The following is a 21,235-nucleotide window of genomic DNA, read 5'->3' on the forward strand; positions in this document are numbered from 1 at the left end:
CGGCTGGAGAGCAGAGGGTGTCAGGAGCCGGGGGGAGGGGGAGAGGGGCGCCCTGTGCTGTGACGGACAGATGAAGACCCCAGCGCGGGATGCGGGGAGGGGGGCGGGGATGGCAGCCTTCTGAGGCTCCATAGGAAGCCCCCTCCCCACGGTGGCAGGAGGCTCCCGTCCTGGGCCATGGAGAGGAGAGCAGGGACCTTGCCCCCAGCTCCTTCTTACACTCACACTCACACTCACACACTCACACTCACACCTATCCTGCAGGCTGGGCTGCATGAAGGGCTGATGCCTGGTGGGCCCACTCCCAGGACCACGAGTCAACAGAACATGCTGAGGGACACCCCCCCACCCCCGCAAAGGCTTATGCAGAAGTCGTAGGAAAAGCAGGGGGTACCCACCCACCCAGCCGGGCGGCCTTAAGCTTCACTGTCCTGGATGCGGATGTGGCGCATTGGGGGTGCAGGATGTGGGGCCTAGGGGAGGACTCCGTGCCAGACAAGCAGCACATCAACCCCGGAGCCGGAGGGCACGGAGTTCAGGCCCAGCATGCTCTGGGTCCTGTCTCCACCACCCCCGACACCAGGGAGCAGCGGCTGGCCGGTCCACCGTGTGTGAGAGCAGTTGTCACGTGCACCTGCTGAGCAGCAGTCAGAGAGCCCCGCAGAAATGCAGGCGAGGACCCCATCCCCGGGTCCCTGGGGAGGTAGAAGGAGCCGGGGTGCACACCCTGTGTGTGAGCCCGACTCCCTGTAGGTACAGGCACCATGTGTGACGTTGAGAGCCTCGCAGAAGGAAGCCATCACGTGGCCCAGGTGGACACGGTCTCCCCCTGAGCCCACAGCTGGTACTGGGGGGCTGCATGGGTCCAGCGTGGGGACGCGTTCGTCAGGAGTGGCCTCCAGAGCGGCCCTGCCGGCTCCGTGCCTATCCTGCTGGCCGATGCTTGCACCCCAGGCAGGGCTGTCCCCCCAGGATGGCCTAGGAAGCAGGGCACCCCCCTCCCCACCAGGGGCAAACGGGGAGCCCCACATGGGCAACACGCAGCAGCCGGGAGGGCGGATCCAAGGGCTTGTGTTTGGCTCTGCAGGCTGTGGAAAGGGAGGCGGGCCGCAACGGGAGGGCAGGAAAGATCCTTGCAAGACAAATGAGCCAGCTGCAGGACGTGTAGTCAGGGGGCTTTCAGTCCCATCTCTCTCTCTCTCTCTCTCTCTGTATATGTGCATCTCCCATCTAGATCCCATATATGTATATGCATCTCCCATATAGACCCCGTACACATATGCATCTCCCATATAGACCCTGCATATATATGCATCTCCCATGTACATCCCGTATGTGTATATATATATGCATCTCCCATATAGATCCTGTATGTACATATGCATCTCCCATATAGATCCCATATATATATGCATCTCCCATATAGATCCTGTATATATATGCATCTCTAGTGAATATTTACATATTCCTATATATATATATGCATCCCATATACATACATATGTATGCGTGTCCCATTCGATTCCATATATATGGCATGTCCAGTGGCCTGCTAGTATCACCATGAAGTGTCTGCCTCAATACTGTGCATTTTCTTTTTTCCTTTTTTTTTTTTTTAAGGATTTTATTTATTTATCCCTGACAGAGCCAGAGAGAGAGGTAGAGACCCAGGCAGAGGGAGAAGCAGGCTTTGCGCCAGGACCCCGATGCGGGACTCGATCCCAGGGCCCCGGGGTCGTGCCCTGAGCCAGAGGCAGGTGTGCCAATACGGTGCATGTTCGAGGGGCTCCAGCTTCTCCCTCTGCACACGAGCATTGCCAGCCTCCAGCTGTTCGTTGGTTGGAAGGCAAAGGCTGGTTGAGTGGAGACACCCCTTGGCCCAGGTGTCTCTGTGTCTCCTGCACGCTCAGAGCTCCTGCTCCTCAGAAGTACGCTCAGGGAGCGGAGCCAGAGTCCCTGACGTGGTGCATTCCACCTGGTTCTGGGTGCAGAGAGCCTGCGGGGCGCCCACGACAGAGCCCGGAGCGACACAGCACGCGCAGGTGTGCAGGTGTGCAGGTGTGCAGTGCAGGCGGGCGTCCCGGGAAAGGCACCCCGCTGGCTCACTTACCCCATGGGCCTTGCGTTCTAACGGAAGGGAACAGGAGCTGCACCGGCGGGCCGGATCGCGGTGCTGCCTCGCTGTCTCCTGGGTGGTCGCGGCCTGTGACCTGCGGGGCGTGCGCGCTGCACTGGAGCTTTAGGGTGGAAGAGAATGCGATGCCTGCCCGATGTGAGGCGGGCCTTTGGATGGCGCTGGAAGCTCTCGTCTCGCTGGGATGTGCGTGCGTGTGCACGCCGCGGGGCTGGCTGGGGACGGACACGTGGGAGTCAGAAGTGTTTGCAGAACACCAGGCGGCAGGTGAGGCATGGAGAGCCGTAGACGCCCAGGGATGCATGGACGGGGGAGCCAGGCCTGTTCCTTCGGGTAAAAGGAAGTGGGCAGGTGTCGGAGGTCCTGCAAGGTGACCCGAGCACGTGTCTTTACCTAACACAGGAAGGCAGAGCAGCCTAGCAGGTTGGTGTTGACCTCCGAGCACGGTTGCACGTACAAACTCGCGGGTGGGGACGTGGCTGGGCGTGGGGCACGCGGTGTGGACCGACCTCAGGCGTATGTGCGGCCACCTGCGCGGTGTCCGGGCCGCGTTCAACGCCTTGGGCGAACCCTGCACAGCGCTGGGCCGGGTCCAGCGTGTTACAGAGCAGCTTCCACAGCGCTCCCGAGCGTTTCTGGACAGCGTCTTCTCTGGCTCTTGCCTCAGTGGCCTCGAGTAATCCAATAATAACTGCTCCTCCCCGAGCTTCCCTTTGAACGCGAAAATGTGTTGCTTTTTTTTTTTTTTTTTTTAATCATAGGAAGCTTGGCCAAGTTCTGCTCATCGGTTGCTTTTTTTTTTTTTTCTTTTGAGAACGGCCGATCTCGGGGCTCTCGTCTCCCCGGGGTCTTCACGCCCAGTCAGCCAACGTTCAGCCCCCTTGCGACTCGGGGAGGCCGTGGTTCCAGCTCCCGGCTGCAGGAATCATTTGCAAAACACCGGGATTCACGAACCTCCGGTTTGTATGCGGCTGGTTAGCGTGTAGATACGGGCGGTCTGAGGAGGTTGAAATCAGGGTTATTTTTATTCTTGGTCGATGCCCGAGTGACGACGACGGTGGTGACGATGACGATGGCTGGTTACGCGAAGGCTCCGCGCGGGCTCAGGTGCGCACGGACGTGGTATTTCCGGGCGACGCACAAAGCAAATGGTGAAAACCAACCGAAAGGCCAGGAGGGCAAGCCGGCTGTTTGCTCCAAGCGAAGGTTTTACGGACAGGCTCTCGGGGGATTTCAACCCACACGGTTTAGGTTGGTTGGTCGCATTTTTGTCTGCTGCCGGATGCGCCTGACACTAGAAGGATTTGCACGTAAAGGGGAGCGGAGGTAGCCCGTCGGCCGAGTAGGTCGGGCTCATTCACACAAGGAGGCATCCCTCACCTTCTCGGGATCACCGCTGTGTCCCCAAACACATATCCGTGACACTCACCGCATCATCACGGGAGTAATATGCTCATGGAGCTCACGCCACCTTCAGAGTTCAGTGCACGCTTGTATTTTTGTACTTCATCCCAGCAGCGATGGGTTGAGAGCGGACTACAAACACCACAGGAAAGGGCGTTTTTAATCATTTAAAAAATGACATACGAGATGTTGGCAGATTGAATTTCACTAAGGCGTCAAAAATAAAATATTAAAAAATAAAACAAAATTCCCAAAGAGTCTATATAGCACGAGACGTTTTGTGTAATGAAAAAGACGAAATAATACGTACACTCGTGGGCTTATTTTTGCGAAAGGAAACCCAAGTTTTGGAATCAGGCTGGCATCTCGTTATGTCTCTCCCCCCCCCCCCCGGCCCGCCCCCCCCCCTTTTTGTGAAGGGCCCTGAGCTGCCTTTCTGGAGCGATGGGTTCTTGAAATGCGCATTGAGCATAAGTTCGTGTTGGTCCACGTCTTGGATGCGAGGGGCCCTTCCCGATTTGGGAAGGATGAGTCATCCTGACCTATCTCTCTGTGCCGCTTGGGGGAATCCAGAAAGCACGGCGGTTGCGTCCAATCCCGGGGAAGATGCACCTTAACCCTCGACTCCGTCGCCGGAGCACCCAGCAGAGCGTGATGCTTGGACGCCAGGCGTCCTACACGCGACTCATTGGGTTCATGGTCTCCATTTTTTTATGTTTTTTTTTTTTAAGATTTTTATTTATTTGAAAGAGATGGTGGAGGAGGAGGAGGAGAGGGAGACGGAGAAGCAGACTCTGTGCTGAGCGGAGCTCCCTCCCAGGACCCAGAGGTCATGGCCTGAGCCGAAATCAAGAGACGGAAAGCTCAAGCGACTGGGCCCCCCAGGTGCCCCCGCTGCGTCCCCGTTTAGACTCTGTGCTCGGTACAGCTAATGATCAATCATGTTTCACGCACCAGGATGCCGTGCGCAGAATGGGGGGGGTGTGTTCCCGTGGGCTTGGACGTGTCCAGTGCTCTCCGAATGTGACACGTCAGGCATGGGGGTTGATCCACATGTTGTCAGGTTGACTCAGGTCGATGGGGACCCTTGGCAGGTTTTGGGAAAACTGGACAACGGCCATGAGATGTGTTGGAGGAACGAGGGCCGATGGCCACGTGCGTGAGGAGTCCCTTCTGAAATGGCTCTATAGGAAACCGTCACGTAGCGTCCATATGTATATGTCGTGTTTTCACAGGATCTCACAAGTACAAGATGACACGGAGTGAAAATCGGAGGGGAACACAGTCCCCCACACACCACAGACGTGCCCTCAGGGACAGCTCGTCCAAAAATGGTGCATGGGGAGAGCGGTGCTAACGGTGTCCAGGTCTGGAAGAGCTGCCCGCCCCCGCCCTTCCAGAGAGAAAGCAGGGAAAGCCAGGTGAGCAAACGGCATCTGTCCCAGGGCCTTGTCACTTGGGTGTGCAACGAGCAAGCCTGCATCATTTGCAAACGTCGCATGCCTTGGTGTAGGAATCCCCGCATGCTCAGCCTCCTCAATCATCAGACAGCATGGACGGGAGGTGGGGACGTGCCAACAGGGGGTGCAAATGCAGTTGTGGGGCACTTGGGGCAACAAGCAGATACTTTGCATGAATCAGTGACTCTTTGGTGGCATTTTGAGGGCGTTCTAATAGGTCCCATAGAGCCAATCCCTCCGAGGTAGGTAGTTTTGTGCCCCTTCTCCAACCAGAGAGCTGAACTGGGTGTTGGGGGGGAACAGGGGCAGCAGGACAGAGTCACCGGTGAGGTTTGAACCCCGCCATCCCGTGGGGGGTCGGTCATCAGAATAATTCAGGGTTCCTACAGAATCATGTCCTAAGCTCCAAAAAGGCGTGAGATGTGGGTCAGAACAGAAGTGTGATTTTCTCTCTCTCTCTCTCTCTCTCTTTTTTTGGAAAACTCCCGTCTTCAACACAAATCCTACATTTTCAAGTTACAAAGGCAGATTTTGTGTGCTCCTTTGGGGGTACCAGAAAAACGCATCAAGGCAATTGTTGCATATTGTCGGCCACGTCCAGGGTCACCGATTCATGCTTTACGCGCGGGTCCTTTGATGCTTTTACGGTGGCGGCCTCCTCCCCCGGGGCGTTCGTCTGGCTGGTTGGCAGCACCGTAGCTTGCTTTCCTTCGGGACGGGAAGGACCATAGGGAGACGCTTCTGCAGAATCATCACCGTGAGGTTTGGGGTCTGACGGGGACCCCCCTCCCCTCCGGGGTTGAGGGTGTCCTGTGGGTTCTTCTGCTCGTGGGACGCGTCCCCATGCAGGCGACAGCGCTACAGCCTCAGTTGGGTTTACGCCTGTCTGATGGCTCCACCTAGCGGCCCCGTAGGGTGTGGGTTGCCTGCCCTTTCAGTCTGGTCCCCGGGTGCTGGAGGGGGGCTGTCGTTAGCCCTGATGGAGGCGCGTGCACACCTGCGCACCTGCACGCAGACGCTGTGCTGTGGGGCCACCTGCCAAACAGGACGTGCCCACCCCTGTTCAGGCGGGGTTTCCACGTTTGAAGATTGGTTGCCCCCGCAGAATTTCAGCATTTAAGCTTCTACCACAAAGTAAACTGACTGGTGATGTCGAGGTGGGATCTTGAGGGGATGGGATGGAGGGGTTGGGGGACGAATGGAGGTTCTCTCCCTGCTCCGACCCCAAAAGAACAACACGGCATTGCTTTAACCTCCCTGCTACGCCCATTGTTATGAAATGAGCTGCCGACCCGTATAAGCTTCCGTCGCGTCAGGTGCTAGATGTTTGCTTCTCACTTCCAGAATTGTCCAGCGCAGGGGCTCCCAGGTGGCCGGGACACTACGATGACCGTGGACCCCTGACTGCGTGGGCAGCTCCCAGCGTCAATGGCTCTCCACCAGGGAAAGGCAGCAGGTGCTCTGGTGCACAACCAGCTGGCCGGCTGCTCGAGTCCATGGTCCTGGGTGTCCAGTCTCGACACAGATCTTTGCATCCCCTGGGGTTATCACGGAGATGCAGGGAGTGGACAGGGAAGTCCCCACCGTGGACGAGGAAGGACCATTTTCCAAGTCATCTGAACATGCATCGTGACCCAAATGTCTAGAAGACCTTTGGGAGGAGTGGGAAGCTGAAGGAGAAGGAGAAGAAGGAGAAAAAGAGGAAGAGGGAGAAGAAGACGAAGACAAAGATGAAGATAAAGAAGAAAAAGGAAGAAGAAGAAGAAGAAGAAGAAGAGAGAAGGAGAAGAAGAAGTGGAAGAAGCAGAAGAAAGGAGAAGATGAAGATGAAGAAGATGAAGGAGAAGGAGAAGGAGAAGAGGAAGAAGAAGAAGAAGAAGAAGAAGAAGAAGAAGAAGAAGAAGAAGAAGAAGAAAAAGAAGAAGAAGAAGAAGAAGAAGAAGAAGAAGAAGAAGAAGAAAAAGAAGAAAAAGAAGAAGAAAGAGGAGAAGAAAGAGGAGAAGGAGAAGCAGAAGAAGCAGAAGAAAGAGAAGGAGGAGGAGAAGAACAAGAAGAGCAAGAACAAGAAGAGCAACAAGAACAAGAGGGAGGAGGAGGAGAAAAAGGAGGAAGAGGAGGAGAAAGTGAAGAAGATTCATTTCCTAGTGTAGGGGTCAGAGCTAAATTCCTTTAAATTGAAATTAAAAGCGTACAAAGATTTAATGATCCTGTCAATTCCTCAAAAGATTAATCATAAATGTGTCGTATGACCCACCAATTTTCTCCCAGGTGTATACCCAAGACACAGGTCTACCCAAAAACTCATATGCTCGAATACGTAATATTTACAGCAAGACCAGTCCCAATAGCTAAACGTCGGAACCGACCCAAATGTCCGTGGATGGATGAATGGATAAACAGAACGGGGTCTGTCCACACAGGGGCATATCACTCGGCCACAAAGAGAAGCTCTGACGCCTGCTCCCATCAGCCGCTGGGTTTATCATACTTGGTTACGGCTGCCCCATGACCCCAACAACCTTAGATTTAAAATTTTTGGAAAGTGGCTCAGGGGGGGACTCTTGACAATTTCCGGCCCATCTTCTATATAGTTTCCACTTGTCCCTAAAGACAGTAACCCCACAAAAACCCCACAAAACTGTGCTAAGTAAAAGAAGCCACATACAAGAGCCCACATGTGATTCCATTTGCATGAAATGTGGAGAAAAAGGTAAATCTATCTGCAGAGAGTCCATCCGCGGCTGTCGAGGGGAATGGGGACAGATGGCTTCATGGGGACAAGGCTTCCGTGCGGATGGTGATGGTGGCCCACTTCCGGGGCTGCTCTAACAGGGCACCACAGGCTAGGGAGCTTATCAATAATCGATATTTAGTCCTGATGCTTGTAGACCCTGGATATGCAAGATCAAGGAGTGTGCAGATTCAATATGTGTGAATCCACTTCCCGGTTCTCAGGTAGACATCTTCCCATTGTGTCCCGACACGGAGGAAGGGTCAACCGGGTTCTCTGGGGTCTCTTCTGAGAACACTCACGCCATCATGGGGCTCCATCCTCAAGATCTAATCCTCTCCCACCGGGGTGGACCCAGACCCCATCTCCACATCCCATCCCACATACGTATTTCGGAGGGATGCGCACATTGAGTCTACATCGTACAGACCAAGGACCTACTTCCTAAGGCCGTGGTGGAAATAGACGCGGTTCACGTAACTGGTGCTTAGTAACCTTTCCACAAATGTTTCACTGTGACTTTTAAGAAGTGGGGTTCACCTAGGCAATAATAAAGTAATAATGGGTTTGATCCCTCGTATGTGTTGAAAATAGTAGGATGGACGGTGGCTTGCTCAAAATCAGGTCCACGTGTTCATGCCCGTGTCCCGTGAATATGATCTTTTATGACGAAAGATGTGGCCAAAGATGCCATTAAGTGAGGGGTCTTGAGATGGGCTCATCCTATGAAGGTGACCCTAAATCCAATGACAAGTGTCCTTGTAAGAGACAGAGGAGGAGACACAGAAGAGCCAGGAAGGACCGTCCCATGGAGCTTCCAGAGGGAGCCCAGCCCTGCCCCACATGGATCTCAGACTTCTGGTCTCCAGAGCTGATAGATATGAACCGTTCTCAGCCGCTGGGTTTATCATACTTGGTTACGGCTGCCCCATGACCCCAGCAACCATAGATTTAAGAGTTTTGGAAAGTGGCTCAGGGGGGAGCTCTTGACAATTTCCGGCCCACCTTCTACGTAGTTTCTACTTGTCCCTAAAGACAGTAACTCCAGAAATCCCCTTTGTTTTGGGGCTCTGCCCCATTGGACCTGTCCTGACCTATTTCCAGGCCAGCATCAAACAGGAGAGGGCCCACCCGTCTTCTGCCCTTGGTTGAGAATGTCGCTCCAGAGCAACGCAACCCTTTCCTTAGCAGCCTTAAAAGAAACCACCGTCTCCCTCAGGACATCTCCACGCGAGCAACGGGTCCTAAGCTCTAATTTATTTCCCACCCCTCACGTCGTTGGCCAAACGGCGATCTACGCGGGGCAGAAGCACCGTTGAAAATAAAGAGCGTCACCTTCTGTGGGACAAGGCGGACGGCTTGGTCTCTTGAAGGGTGGACCCATGTCCACTTGCCCAGCAGGCACTGCCACCCGCCACTGTCTGGTAGGTGTCATCCTGGGATCCCTCGGTGCCCATGACCCTTGGGTTGGTTTCCTGACAGTCGCCTGGAATTTCCACGTCACCTGGCACGTTCCCAAATGGATCAGGACCCCGTGGTCACGGTCATCACCTTTTTCCCCGGACACGTGGTGTGGCTTCCTGACTCTGTGTTTCCTGCGGTCTCGAGGGCCCCACCCCTTGGGGTCTAACCTATGCTTGCTCTTCTGCTTCACAGGCACCCCTTTGGTATTCTGCGCTTCCCCGTCCGAAGTCGGGACCTTATGTTCATGCTCCCGGGGAGATGAGCTACAGAGCCGCCTTCTGCACATGCCCTTTGGTCACAAATACACCCCACAAGTTGGACATCAAGGAAAAATCAGGGCTCAGCCCTAAAATCCCCACGGCCCTGAGATGTTCTGATTTTAGAGAGGATTCAAGACTATATTTCACCAGACTCGCTTCCCTCTTCCTTAGAGGAATTATAAGGAGTGACAATGACCCTCCTTTGAGCAAAGCATTCGGAGCCTCTAACAGAAAGGAGCGGCATTAACTTTATCTCCAAAACGACATGCACCTGTCCTGTTGGGGGAGCTGTGAATGGATACTTCTGTGCTGAGCTGCGGGATCACTGGATGCTGCCCCTGGTCACGGTTGAGTGAGTTCGGGAGATTGGGAAACGCGCTCTTCTGGAATTCATACACGGTGAGTGCGTTATCTGGGCTTCCACGCGGAGCCCCCGGAATAAAAATGCACGACGGTGCTTCCCGGGAGTTCCTTCCCCATGCCTGTCGTCTAGGGATTTGTGAGAAGGAGACTCGTGAGAATGGAGGTGTTGGGTTTAAGAGGAGAGGGTGACTGGTCCGAGTCCAGCTCCCCATCTCCAGGCCCTTGCTGGGATTCTCTGTGAGCCGTAAAGTGAGATGTGCAGGGCTTCCCACGGTCTCCTTTACAAGAAGCCTGGTAGATGCTTCCTGCGAGCGTGCAAAGTCAACGGTGCAAGGAGCTGGCCCCTGTTTTTGCAAGAGGGTGGGCCAATGTGGCCGTTGGGGACACCCTTGGTGGGTCTACCGGGAGCTGCCTGGAGCTTGAGATCCAGGCATGGGGATGGCGTTGCGTGTGCTGCCCACCTGGGCAGGTGAGGCGGTTTTTGCAAACCCAAGTCCATGTGTGCATGACAATCAATCATTGAGGCGTGAGGTTTGCAGAGGAAGCAAAGGGTTTGTTGGAGAGGCGGGCAGATGAGGAGCCGGGAGGGCAAACCTTGAATCCACGTCCCCAAAGGGGTCGAGAACAAGTGTTTTATGATCGTAGGGGGTTGAGATTGCACACGTACTGATGAACAGGGCAGGAAAGTGTACTGTTGACGAGCAAACGTGGAGCATGTGCATTGGGCTAACGTGCATGGAACATACATCCCGTGGTCCGCGTGGGGCGGACGCTTAACCCCAGAATGAGGCAAAATTCAGCCGCTGAGTCATGAGGTTATCTTAGGACGGAGAAGAACCGGTGTTGGGCCCGCTCCCAGAACTAGTATCAACTGGATGGGGGCTCGGGCTGCTTATCTCGGGTAAGGAATGTTCCTAAGCTGTGTCCCTATCAGTTGACCTCGAATCCAGGCTTCTGCAGAGACAGCCCGTGGGTTGGTTAGTGGGGCCCCAGAGAGACACGATAGCTGATGCAGGAGACGCAATTCTTTGAAAGACAGGTTTTAAACTTTCTGGCTCGTTTCGCCCTCGTCAACCCTGTGGGGGCACAGTTTTATGCCTTCTTAGTCACGCATCTGTGGTGCCTGACGGCAGAGGCCCAGCGGGGAAAGGGAACATGTTGCCAGTGCACGTTGTGAATCATTCTGTGCCTCTTAGAAGTCACTGCCCAGCAGAGCTTTCCAGAGGAGGGAGAGGTGTCATCGTTTTTTGCTTTTCCCACAAACAGACCCTAAACGGAGCTTGCATGTGGAAGGAGGTGACGTGGGGGGGGGGGGTGCCTGTGGTCCAGACCTTATTTGGAAATAGGGTCTTTGCAGATGGGATGACTTGAAGGAGCTGAGATGAGCTCCTCCTGGATGAGGATGACCTGCTTTCCTACCTTTTCTCCTCTTGCTGCATCAGCCTGCAAACATCACCGGCCACTTGTTTGCCTGCAGGGATGGCCTAGGAGCCTGCATACTGTGAATATGCAATCAGCGCCCGCCCGCGGGGGGTGAATAGCAGCCCTCAGGGCAGATCCGCCCTATCCTAATCCCAACTAGGGTGGGGGGGGGTTACTTGGAAATGGGGTCTTTACAGGTGTAATTAGGTAAGGATCTAGTGATGAGCTCATCCGGGATGAGGATGAGCCCTACAGGCAATGACAGGGGTCCTCATAAGAGACAGAGGAGGAGACGCAGATGCAGAGGAGGATGGAGGCGGAGATGGGAGGGATGCGGCCACCAGCCCGGGGACGCCTGGGGCCCCAGACACCGGAAGAGGCGGGAGGGCCCCTCCCCAGAGCCTCTGGAGGGAGCACAGACTTCTGGTCTCCAGAGCCAGGCAAGCCTAGATTCCCGTTTTAAGCCATTAGGAATGTGCACAAGCTATAAATGAAGAAACGAATCACATTTCATTTAGGGACTGGGTGAGGAGTTTGTCCCTGGTGTATAGGATCCACCTTCTGGAATGTCGTTTGGTGGGAAGCTCCAGGGACGCAGTTCACCATGCAAGCTCCCCTGTGAGCTCTACGCCCACCTGCCCATCAGACCCTTGCACTTTTCCTGGGTGTGAGCAGGATGGGAGGGACACAGGCAAGCTCTGATTTGGGCCGTCTGTGTATTTCCAGCTCTTGTCTTTGGGAGGCACAAAAGGTCCACACTGACAGCTCAGCGGGGAGTCTGCTTCTCCGCCTCCCCCCGTGCTCATGCTCTCGCTTTCTCTCTCTCTCAAAAAAAATAAATCAATAAAAATTCTTTAAAAAAAAAAAAAAGAGACTGGTCCGTTGGAATAAGCAATTCTGTGTTTTCGCTGTGCAGGGAGGCTGGCCGACGGCTCTCGGGAGCTGTGTGGGGGGGAGACCCGCTCCTGACTCTGCGGCCTGTGACCCTGAGTTGGGATCTATGGAATTTTACTGGCCGCGTTCCTGAGAAGAATGCTTCGTATCTCAGGGTCAGCTGCCCATGGCTATCTGAGCCACCCGAAGGAAAACGTGGGTGAGGGACATGTGGTCGATAAGAACGTTGCGTCGTGTTCCTGGTGGGATCTGCGGTGGAGATATCGGAACCACGTTTTCAAGGGAAGGTCGTACTTAGCAGCAACAATGTGCTTTTTAGTGCTTCGTTCTTAACACATTCGAAGGGGGCCTGTCCGCTCCTCGGCCCACAGGAGATGCCACCTTGGTCACGTGCAAGAAACATGGCCTGCTCAGGTGAGCGCTCTGAGGGCCCAGGACACCACGGGGAGCCAGCGGCGAGGCGCAGTTGGATAATATAAACCTATGAAATTCCATATTTTCTCACTGATACTACCAGCGTCTATGAAGCCAACCACGTCAAAGTGCCTCCAACCCTAGCAGACGTCCTTCCTCCGTGGACTCGTGAAGGTAGCAGCCCACCCTCCACTTTTCCCCCAGCTTATGGAAACAATTTACGAAGATAAATCTCTACAGGATGACTGCGTTAAATATTTAATTAGTTCTCCGAACAAACAGGAGAATCTACGACTCCAAAGGAAAATAAAAAGGGAAAGCGGATTCTTCATTCGGTTACGTCTCTCATAAATATTTTCCCAGGGGCAAAGAATGTTCCCTTTTATATTAAAAATATAAAGAAACTCATGACTCCTCATTAGCCTCTAGAAATATGGTCATGATTTCCATTATATTAAAAACACAAACTTTGAAGGGATGCATCTGGGGGAGGAAGAGACAACCGTGGTTTTGTTTGCCTCTGGCCAGGTTGTTGATTGAATTTTATTTTTAAAGCTTTCAAGTAATGTATTAAGTAAATGGTGAAATTCATATTCAGCGCTGGCTTCAGGCCGTTGAGTCTTTGGGGCGGCTGTGTGGTCTATCGGGGAGAAACCCAACTAAACAGGGCACCTGTCCCAGGGGCGGCTCCCACACAGGGGACTCCACAGAACGTCCTCATTCGGTTCATCTTGAGTGAGATTCTGGTTGTGACCCTTCAAGGATAAGCAGGTGCAGAGAACATTGGACAAGAAGGACCACGTGCTCAGTGGAGTGACTTAAGGATCCCCCGGTAAGCCAATGCTCTTGCTGCCTCCTCGCCTTCACCACAGGGACGGTCTCCAGCCCTGAGGCACTTTGCCCTGCCCGGGCGGTCTCTCATCAGAAGAGAGGGGTTCTTTTTTCTTCATTGCTGTTTCAGACTCTCTTCCTTATTCTGACAGCCAGCTGTGGGGGACAAGTTGAGATTTGCTCTCAGAAAACGTGTGAGTTAATCATGCCTGTGTTGTCTACAGTCAGTAAATTATTAAATATCGATAGATGTTTGTATAGATAGATGATAGATAGATAGATAGATAGATAGATAGATAGATAGGACATAGAGATGGATGGATGGTTGCTGGATGAATAAATATGATAGATATGATATAGGGATGGATGTATGGATGGATGGATGGATGAATATGATAGATAGATAGATAGATAGATAGATAGATAGATAGATAGATAGATAGGACATTGAGTTGGATGGATGGATGCTGGATGGATAAATGTGATAGATATGACATAGGGATAGATGGATGGATGGATGGATGGATGGATGGTTGGATGGTTGCTGGATGGATAAATATGAGAGATATGACATAGATGGATGGATGAATAGATGAATATGATAGATGATAGATGATAGTTAGACATGATGGATGGATGGGTAGATGGATGGTTGGATGGATAGATAGATTGGATGGGTAGATACAATGGATACATAGGATGGATGACTAGATAGATAGGATGGATGTATAGATAGATGATGGATGGATAGATGGGTAGATGGATGGATAGATGATAGATAAACGGTCAGATGGATGGATAGATGATAGATGGACAGAGGGTAGATAATAGATGAACACACTGGTAGAGATGTAGATTCAATAACGGTTAAAATTAAAGTGTAGATCACAGGTCCCAGGGGAATTAAACGGGAAGCCTTGAGGAGATACATTTTTGTGATCTACGTCAGAAACTCTCAAGGCCTGGGGCTAATACCCTCCACAGTCAGAGAAGGAGTCGGGCACTGGGAGCATATACATTTCTCATCTCCCGCTCAAGACCGTTGCAGTGACCAAGAATTTTTAGAATTCTGTGATGTGTGTCATTCCCTTTGCAAGTGAATCAAGGTGTTGCACCCCTTGGTGTGTAAGTAGGGAGATAAATCAGGTGCATCTTCAGGACACCAGCTCATACAGTGGGAACATTGCGCCCAGAGAGGAGTGATACTTGACGTTCATAATAGGCCACCAGAGTACCAGGCTCTTTACACAGATCCAATCGAATCCTCCCCAGGCACAATGAGATTGCATCGGCCACGTCCCTTGTCAGAGGCACCAGAAGTTCAAGAGGTTAAGCAAAGCTGTTCAGAATCATCGGGTCGGAATCCATGGTCCACTGGGAGGGGCTATTAACTGGTCAAGTCGTTCAGGTACATGAAGACCCCGAGCAGACAAATCTGAGCGCTGTCCCCGCCGCCATCCTGTTGGGCTTTTCTGGGCTTGCTGTTCCCCCCACCATCTTGTTGGTCCTCTGATGACTCACTAGGAATATTAAGTATCACCAGAGCCACGACCCTAAACAGGAAAGATGTCTTTGCACCCCATCATTAGCCAATATTCATCCTTACTGGCCTGCATGGCAATTAAGCCCCAATGCCAGTCAGCTCAGGACGCTGATTAATTAGCCCAAAACCAGACTGTAGTTCCCAAATTTCACACATCCCACCCCTGGAGGTTTGGTGAAGAAGTTGCACCCAAGACCAAATGCATCCGTGTCCCAGGCCAAGGAGTGACCCCAGCTTTGGTGTTTTTCAAGCTCTCCAGGTGATTCTGTCAAAACCGAGCAGGGCTGGGAGTGACCGTGGGCCAAGCTGATATAAATCTGCAAGATTTCCTTGATGACACATCTGTGTTATTGTTAAGACATTTTTCCCCATCAGATGGAGAAGGTTTTTGTTTTTTTTTTTCCTTAGCATCCTTAGCTAAAATTAGATCCCTCCCACTATCTTCATTTGTAAGCCTTTAGAGCAAATAATCACATCTTTGAGTTGGTCAGACTTCAATTTCTGGAGAGATGAGAGGCCATAGCAGATGCAATGCTAGAAGAACGCCCTGGGGAATCTCAGATGGAGGACGCGGTGGGCTTAAGGGGAGCAAACCGGGAATGCCTTCCATGGCGCGGTCCCTCGTGGGTGTGAGTGGAAGCATCTCATGGCATTTAGCGCAAATGCTCACCTCGTCCCAAGGTACCTTGATGTTGTAGCTCATTTCTCTTATTTTTTTCATCAACTTAAACTTTTTTCCTTCCTTGCACTTTTTAAGAGACCCACACTCTGCATTTGGAATAACAGAAGCAGTGAGCACGGTGATGTGGATCTGTCATCACGTTCCAATGAAGCCTTGCCAGAAGCCCAACCAACCATGCACCATCTCTGCTTGTCCTTGTGGGGGTTTGGAGGCTCCCGAGGTCACATGGAGGCTCAACAGACAGGGCAGTCAGTTCCTAACACAACCAAAACCAAGGCCAAACCCTGCCTGCCCCAGGTGTTCCACCTTTTGTAAGGAGCTACCGATGCATAAGATTGCAAATCAGCAGGTGTGATTGCAGGGCCGGGCTTGACCTTTGGCTCCCAGGTCAGGGCTGGGCTCTGTGGCTTCCACTATTCTTGCCAACCAGAGGGAGACTCTGCAGATTTATGTCACACAGATGGAGGAGGAGGGGTGGAGTATGTGGAGTGCATTCGTTTCTCTTTGCTTCTGTTAACTATTCCCAGAGCTTAAAACGATGGGAATATATGATCTCGCATTTCTGGGGGCCAGAGGTAGGGTCTGGGTTTTACCAGGTCAAATAGGTTGTTGGTGGGGCCGTTGCCGGTGAGGAAGAAATTCCATGGCTTTTGCAGTGTCCAGAAGCCATCTGCCTTGGTTGGTTGGTGGACACTCACTGCATCTTCACAGTGCATTGAGGAGCTTAGAGAGAGGACTGGGAGCCTCCAACCCACCGTCCACACAGAAGGGAAAGCTATGCCCTACAGTAGGATCACGACGGACAAGTTGCCCTCAGGATGCTGGCTGCGAGTGGCGTCACTGGATTCCTTCCACGGAGAATTCACAGTGCTGTTTCTCCATCCACCACCCTCTTTTGGTTGTCCTGGTTGTCAACACTGAGCAGAGCCTCCTTTCGTGATGGGAAAATGAACTTTGCACTTCAAGGGTCCAGGGAAGGGCGTTAGCAACGGGGACAGAGCAGCCACGTGAGAGCCCAAGCTAGAGGCAGAGAGATGGGCAGCTGGGGGCAGGAGGGAGCTCCCAGGGAGCAGCTGGGGGAAGGCAATCAGAATGGAAGGCAACGATGGCCCCCTGGGGACAGCCAAAGGGACGTTTTCAGGATTGGTGACTGGCCGTGGCCTCGCTGTGCTCATCTTGACTCCACTGCCCAGCACACTCTTGGGGGGGAGGGCATTATTCAGCCTGCCGCAGTCCCATGAGTGGGTGTGTTTTCTCCCACCCCCTTAATTAGGTTGAACAAGCTGTTGTTTGTGTCAACATTATTATTTCTGTCATTATTACGATTTCATTATTGTGCCGACCACAGGTGTCTGGAACTCTGCCCGCTGGATCTTGCAAATCACTGCCGCCTTCTTGAGGAGATCTGCTTGAATCAGTGTTCGGGACCCCCCCCCAGAGCAGGACCCCAAAGCCTGAGGGACTAAGTAGGTGTGACAGGGCCGGCGTGACCAGATGTGACCAGATGAAGTCTTGTGGGTGCACGGAGAAGTGACCCGGGTGTGTTCCTTGAGGAGGGAACATGGCTCCAGCATCAGCAAAAGAAGCAGAAGGAACCCGGGGTGTGGAGAGAAGCTGAGAGCGATAGTTGGATGTTCATCCGCCTTCTTCTCCACCGTGAAGGCGTCACGCCAAGACCTGTCAGTGCGAATGTCAGGAGCATTCATCACGGACCAGGAAATCATGCAAGATCTCAAACTGCCTGACAGGGTCTGTTGTGGGTGAACGGCACGAGCTGAGCCTACTGAGAATTTCGTCCGGATTAAGACTGTTTGAGTGTGATGTTTATCAGACGCAGACATGGACAAAGTGGGTGTGTAGCTTGTTACTCTCAATCCAAGAAGCTCAGGGCGTCTCCAATAGCATGATTTTTTTTTTTTTTGAAGGCAGAAGCAAGTTTCAATATCAAGGATTTTCCTTCTTGATGTTTCTAAAGTCTGTGCTTGCAACCAGGATATCCTGGTGGTGAGCCAGCCTCAGTTTACCTTCCTGGTACCCCATGCATAGACTTCACACCGTCTAAGCTCCCTTTCTTGGGCGACTGGATTCCGCTTGGTGCAATCTAAAAACCTCCTACATCCACTCTCCTAGGTCTGAAATGAAGGACACAGGCTTCATTGACCCCTCTATTATGTTGGGGACAGCCTATCCTAGGTGCGAGGCGAGCTGTTCACCTGCCACACACACCATTTTAGCTCGTCTGCTTTGGACTGTCGTGCTTTTTAAATTACAAGAAAAAATAGGCAGCAACAAGTATATGGGTAGATGGATGGATGGATGGATGGATGGATGGATGGATGGATGGAGTCATGGATGGACGGAGGGATGTTTGAGTACATGGATGGGTGGGTAGATAGGTGCCTAAATGAATGGATGGTTGGATGGATGGATGGATGGATGGATGGATGGATGGATGTTTGAGTGGATGGATGGGTGGCTGGGTGGCTGGCTGAGTGGATGGATGGATGGATGGATGGATGGATGGATGGATGGATGGATGTTTGAGTGGATGGATGGATGGATGGATGGATGGATGGATGGATGGATGGAGTCATGGATGGACGGAGGGATGTTTGAGTACATGGATGGGTGGGTAGATAGGTGCCTAAATGAATGGATGGTTGGGTGGATGGATGGATGTTTGAGTGGATGGATGGGTGGCTGGGTGGCTGGCTGGCTGAGTGGATGGATGGATGGATGGATGGATGGATGGATGGATGGATGGATGTTTGAGTGGATGGATGGATGGATGGATGGATGGATGGATGGATGGATGGATGTTTGAGTGGATGGATGGATGGATGGATGGATGGATGGATGGATGTTTGAGTGGATGGATGGATGGATGGATGGATGGATGGATGGATACATAAAGAGAGAAAGGTAGGTTGAAGAAAATGACTGGTAGGATTTCCTCTTGGGGTCAGAAAGGAAGAATTACATCCCCAGCCGTGTGTCATTTGAGTCAGGGTGTGCCCTCCTCCCAGTGTCTTGGTGTCCAGAGAAAACCCCAGTGCAGATGTAGGGTAGCCCTGGGCACTGAGCCCAGCTGCCTCTTCTGCACAGTGACCTTTACCAAATCCTCGAAGTGTCCCGGGTCTCTCTTTCCTCCTTTGTCAACCAGCACCTTCTAGTCTTCTCCTTCTTGGTAATATGTGGTCCTCTGGCACCCAGCTGGGCAACCCAAGCCTCTCTGGACCATGCTGGAAACCCCAGAATGGGCTTGTTTGCCTCTATTGGGACCATTTGTGGGACCCTTCACTCCGCCGATGCCTTCTCTCACCATGTTGTGTTGTCCTTCATGCCCAGTGAGCCGCCTCTGGTCAGCAGCAGCTGTTCCCTGACACAGAAGCCTTGTTTGGGGTTTGCTGAGTAGGCACCGTCTCCTGAGTGGGAACCCGGCCGGGCACAGATGACTGCAGGGCATATTTTCAAAAGTCATGGAAATTCTTGGTCCTTCACATCCTGTCTGCAAATGCATTCATACATTCCCTCCTCTCCATGGGGCACATGCCGTCTTGACCTTTTTACAGCCACAGTGGGAAGGCTGTGTATGCTGCCTACGGGGTGGCAGGAAACATGCCTCCTCCAAAAGGAGGACTCAGGGACTTTGGCAACTCCTGGAAGCTAGATAGTTGGTGCTTCGGGCCACAGCCAGCTGATTCGTGGACTGACCATCAGGGAAACAGAGCTGGACCCAAGGCTATAAGGACAGGGATAGTTAGGGACTGGGTGCCATCTTCCTACCCCAATGGGTGGCATTTTCATGACCCGGTTCTCTGGAGCACTCTGGTTCTTTCCTCTTCCCTGGGGAAGTGGGATGTATTTGCCTCTGGCTGGTCCCCAGGGCATCAGCTACCTCGCACTGACAAAGGCAATCCATGGACCAGGAGACTCAGCACTTTTGGCTGTATATGTATTCTTTCCCCCAGTGATGCTCACCATTGAAAGAAGCATAATTACAACAGGAGGATCGATGAGCCACAAGGATTTCGCTGCAGAGGTGGTTGCAGAAATCATGTCCTCATTATCGGATTTGTCTACTTGTCGGCCTTATAATTTCAGCCGTGATGGATGCGCCATCTGTAGACCTGGTCATAAAAGTGTGAGAAGGCATAAATTGCCAACTATAGGGTCTTTCTCGTCACGCTCGAACCAGGCTTTCTTCCAGCTGACTGCAAACCCGGGGCACCAGTCTCCTCCTACCTGTCAAGGGCTTTGGGTTGCATGTTAGCAAGATGTATAAATTTAGCAAGAGAAAAAATACATTCCACTGTCTGGTAATGGTGCAATGTTTTGAGTCTTCATTATATGACCGAAAAAAAAAAAAAAAAAGAAAAGAAACAAAAAAAAAATAGCTGAATTTTGTTTTCTACACTTCTAGATGTACAGGACCAGAGTTCTGAGCAGCTTTTCAGGCTTTAACGTATCACTAGGGTGGTGTTAACGTTTAAAGAAGAGGGAAAGTAAAAAAAAAAAAAAAAAAAAGAAGAGGGAAAGTAAGAATAGAGGCGAGGTTGTGGAGAAAGCACCGTCCTGCAGTGCTGGTGGGCAGGTCACACGGTGCAGCCGCTGTAGGAATCAGTTTGGCAGCTCCTCATACAGATGCCCATAGAGTTACCCTATGGTCCTTATGATCCCATCATTCCACTCGTACCCACTCGTACGTGTGTTAACTCAAAGGAACAACAGACAGGTGTTCACTCAAATACCTTCACCCGCATGTTCACAGAACCGTGCATGACAAAGGTGGAAACAACACAGGTGTCCATCAGTGGGTGAAGGCACGAGCAAAATGTGCTTTTCCCCCTTACAGGGGAATGTTACTCATCCATGAGAAGGAACGGAGCTCTGACACCGGCTACCATGTGGATGGATCTTGAGGACGTGACGGTGAGGGAGGAAGCAGACGCGCAAAAGGCCACATTGTGTGCGACTCTGCTTATATGCCAGGTGTGTCCACAGACAGAAAGTAGATTGGTGGGTCCCAAGAGCTGCAGGAGGGGATGGGGAGGGACTGCTTGCTCATGGAGACAGGGGGATGAGAATGTTCTGGAACCAGGTCGCGGTGGGGGCTGCACGACATGGTGAATGTGCTAATTGTGTACTTCAAAATACCGAACGTCACAGTACGTGAATTTTACGCCAATAAAGAATAGATCCTAACACCCAGGCATGCCCGCTTACAAGTCAGGCGCATGGTGGACCCAGCCTCTCCCAAGCTCCGTGGAGCCATGCTTGTGATCCGCAACACTCTTGGTAAAGGCTGTTTGCTTGCAGGACGTTGACCGTTGGCTTTGTCTCCACGCTGCTGGCCCATCGTGCTCATTGTGCTCAACCTCACGCCTTCATCCGCACAACTCTACCCATGGCTGCTTTCTGCCCCTCTCTTCCCTAGAAGCTTCTCCAGGGAACCATCCCTGTCTCTACCACCTGTCACCTTCCAGAGCCTTCTGGAAACTTCTGGAAGATGCTATCTCTGACCACCATCTTGGGCCTCGCTTCTTGTCTCCCCAGGTCCCCACACCAGCCTGTGTTGCCTTCACTCTCACATCCCTCCCCTCCAGTTAGGTCTGGGAGCAGCTTCTTTATTG

General features: G+C 52.3%; 1 long non-coding RNA gene across 2 annotated transcripts; it reads left to right on the top strand.

Moving 5' to 3' along the window:
• The first annotated feature begins 44 nt into the window (after positions 1-44).
• Positions 45-20,572, top strand: LOC140629038 (uncharacterized). 2 transcript variants are annotated; one of them, XR_012026911.1, is made up of 4 exons: positions 45-3,093; positions 4,774-4,959; positions 9,386-9,852; positions 20,458-20,572. It is a non-coding gene; the product is annotated as an uncharacterized lncRNA (long non-coding RNA). The 2 variants fall into 2 exon arrangements; XR_012026912.1 differs by lacking the exon at positions 20,458-20,572 and adding an exon at positions 16,951-19,925.
• Positions 20,573-21,235: the final 663 nt, after the last annotated feature.

Source organism: Canis lupus, chromosome Y, assembly GCF_048164855.1.
Source record: "Canis lupus baileyi chromosome Y, mCanLup2.hap1, whole genome shotgun sequence".
NCBI lineage: Eukaryota > Metazoa > Chordata > Mammalia > Carnivora > Canidae > Canis > Canis lupus.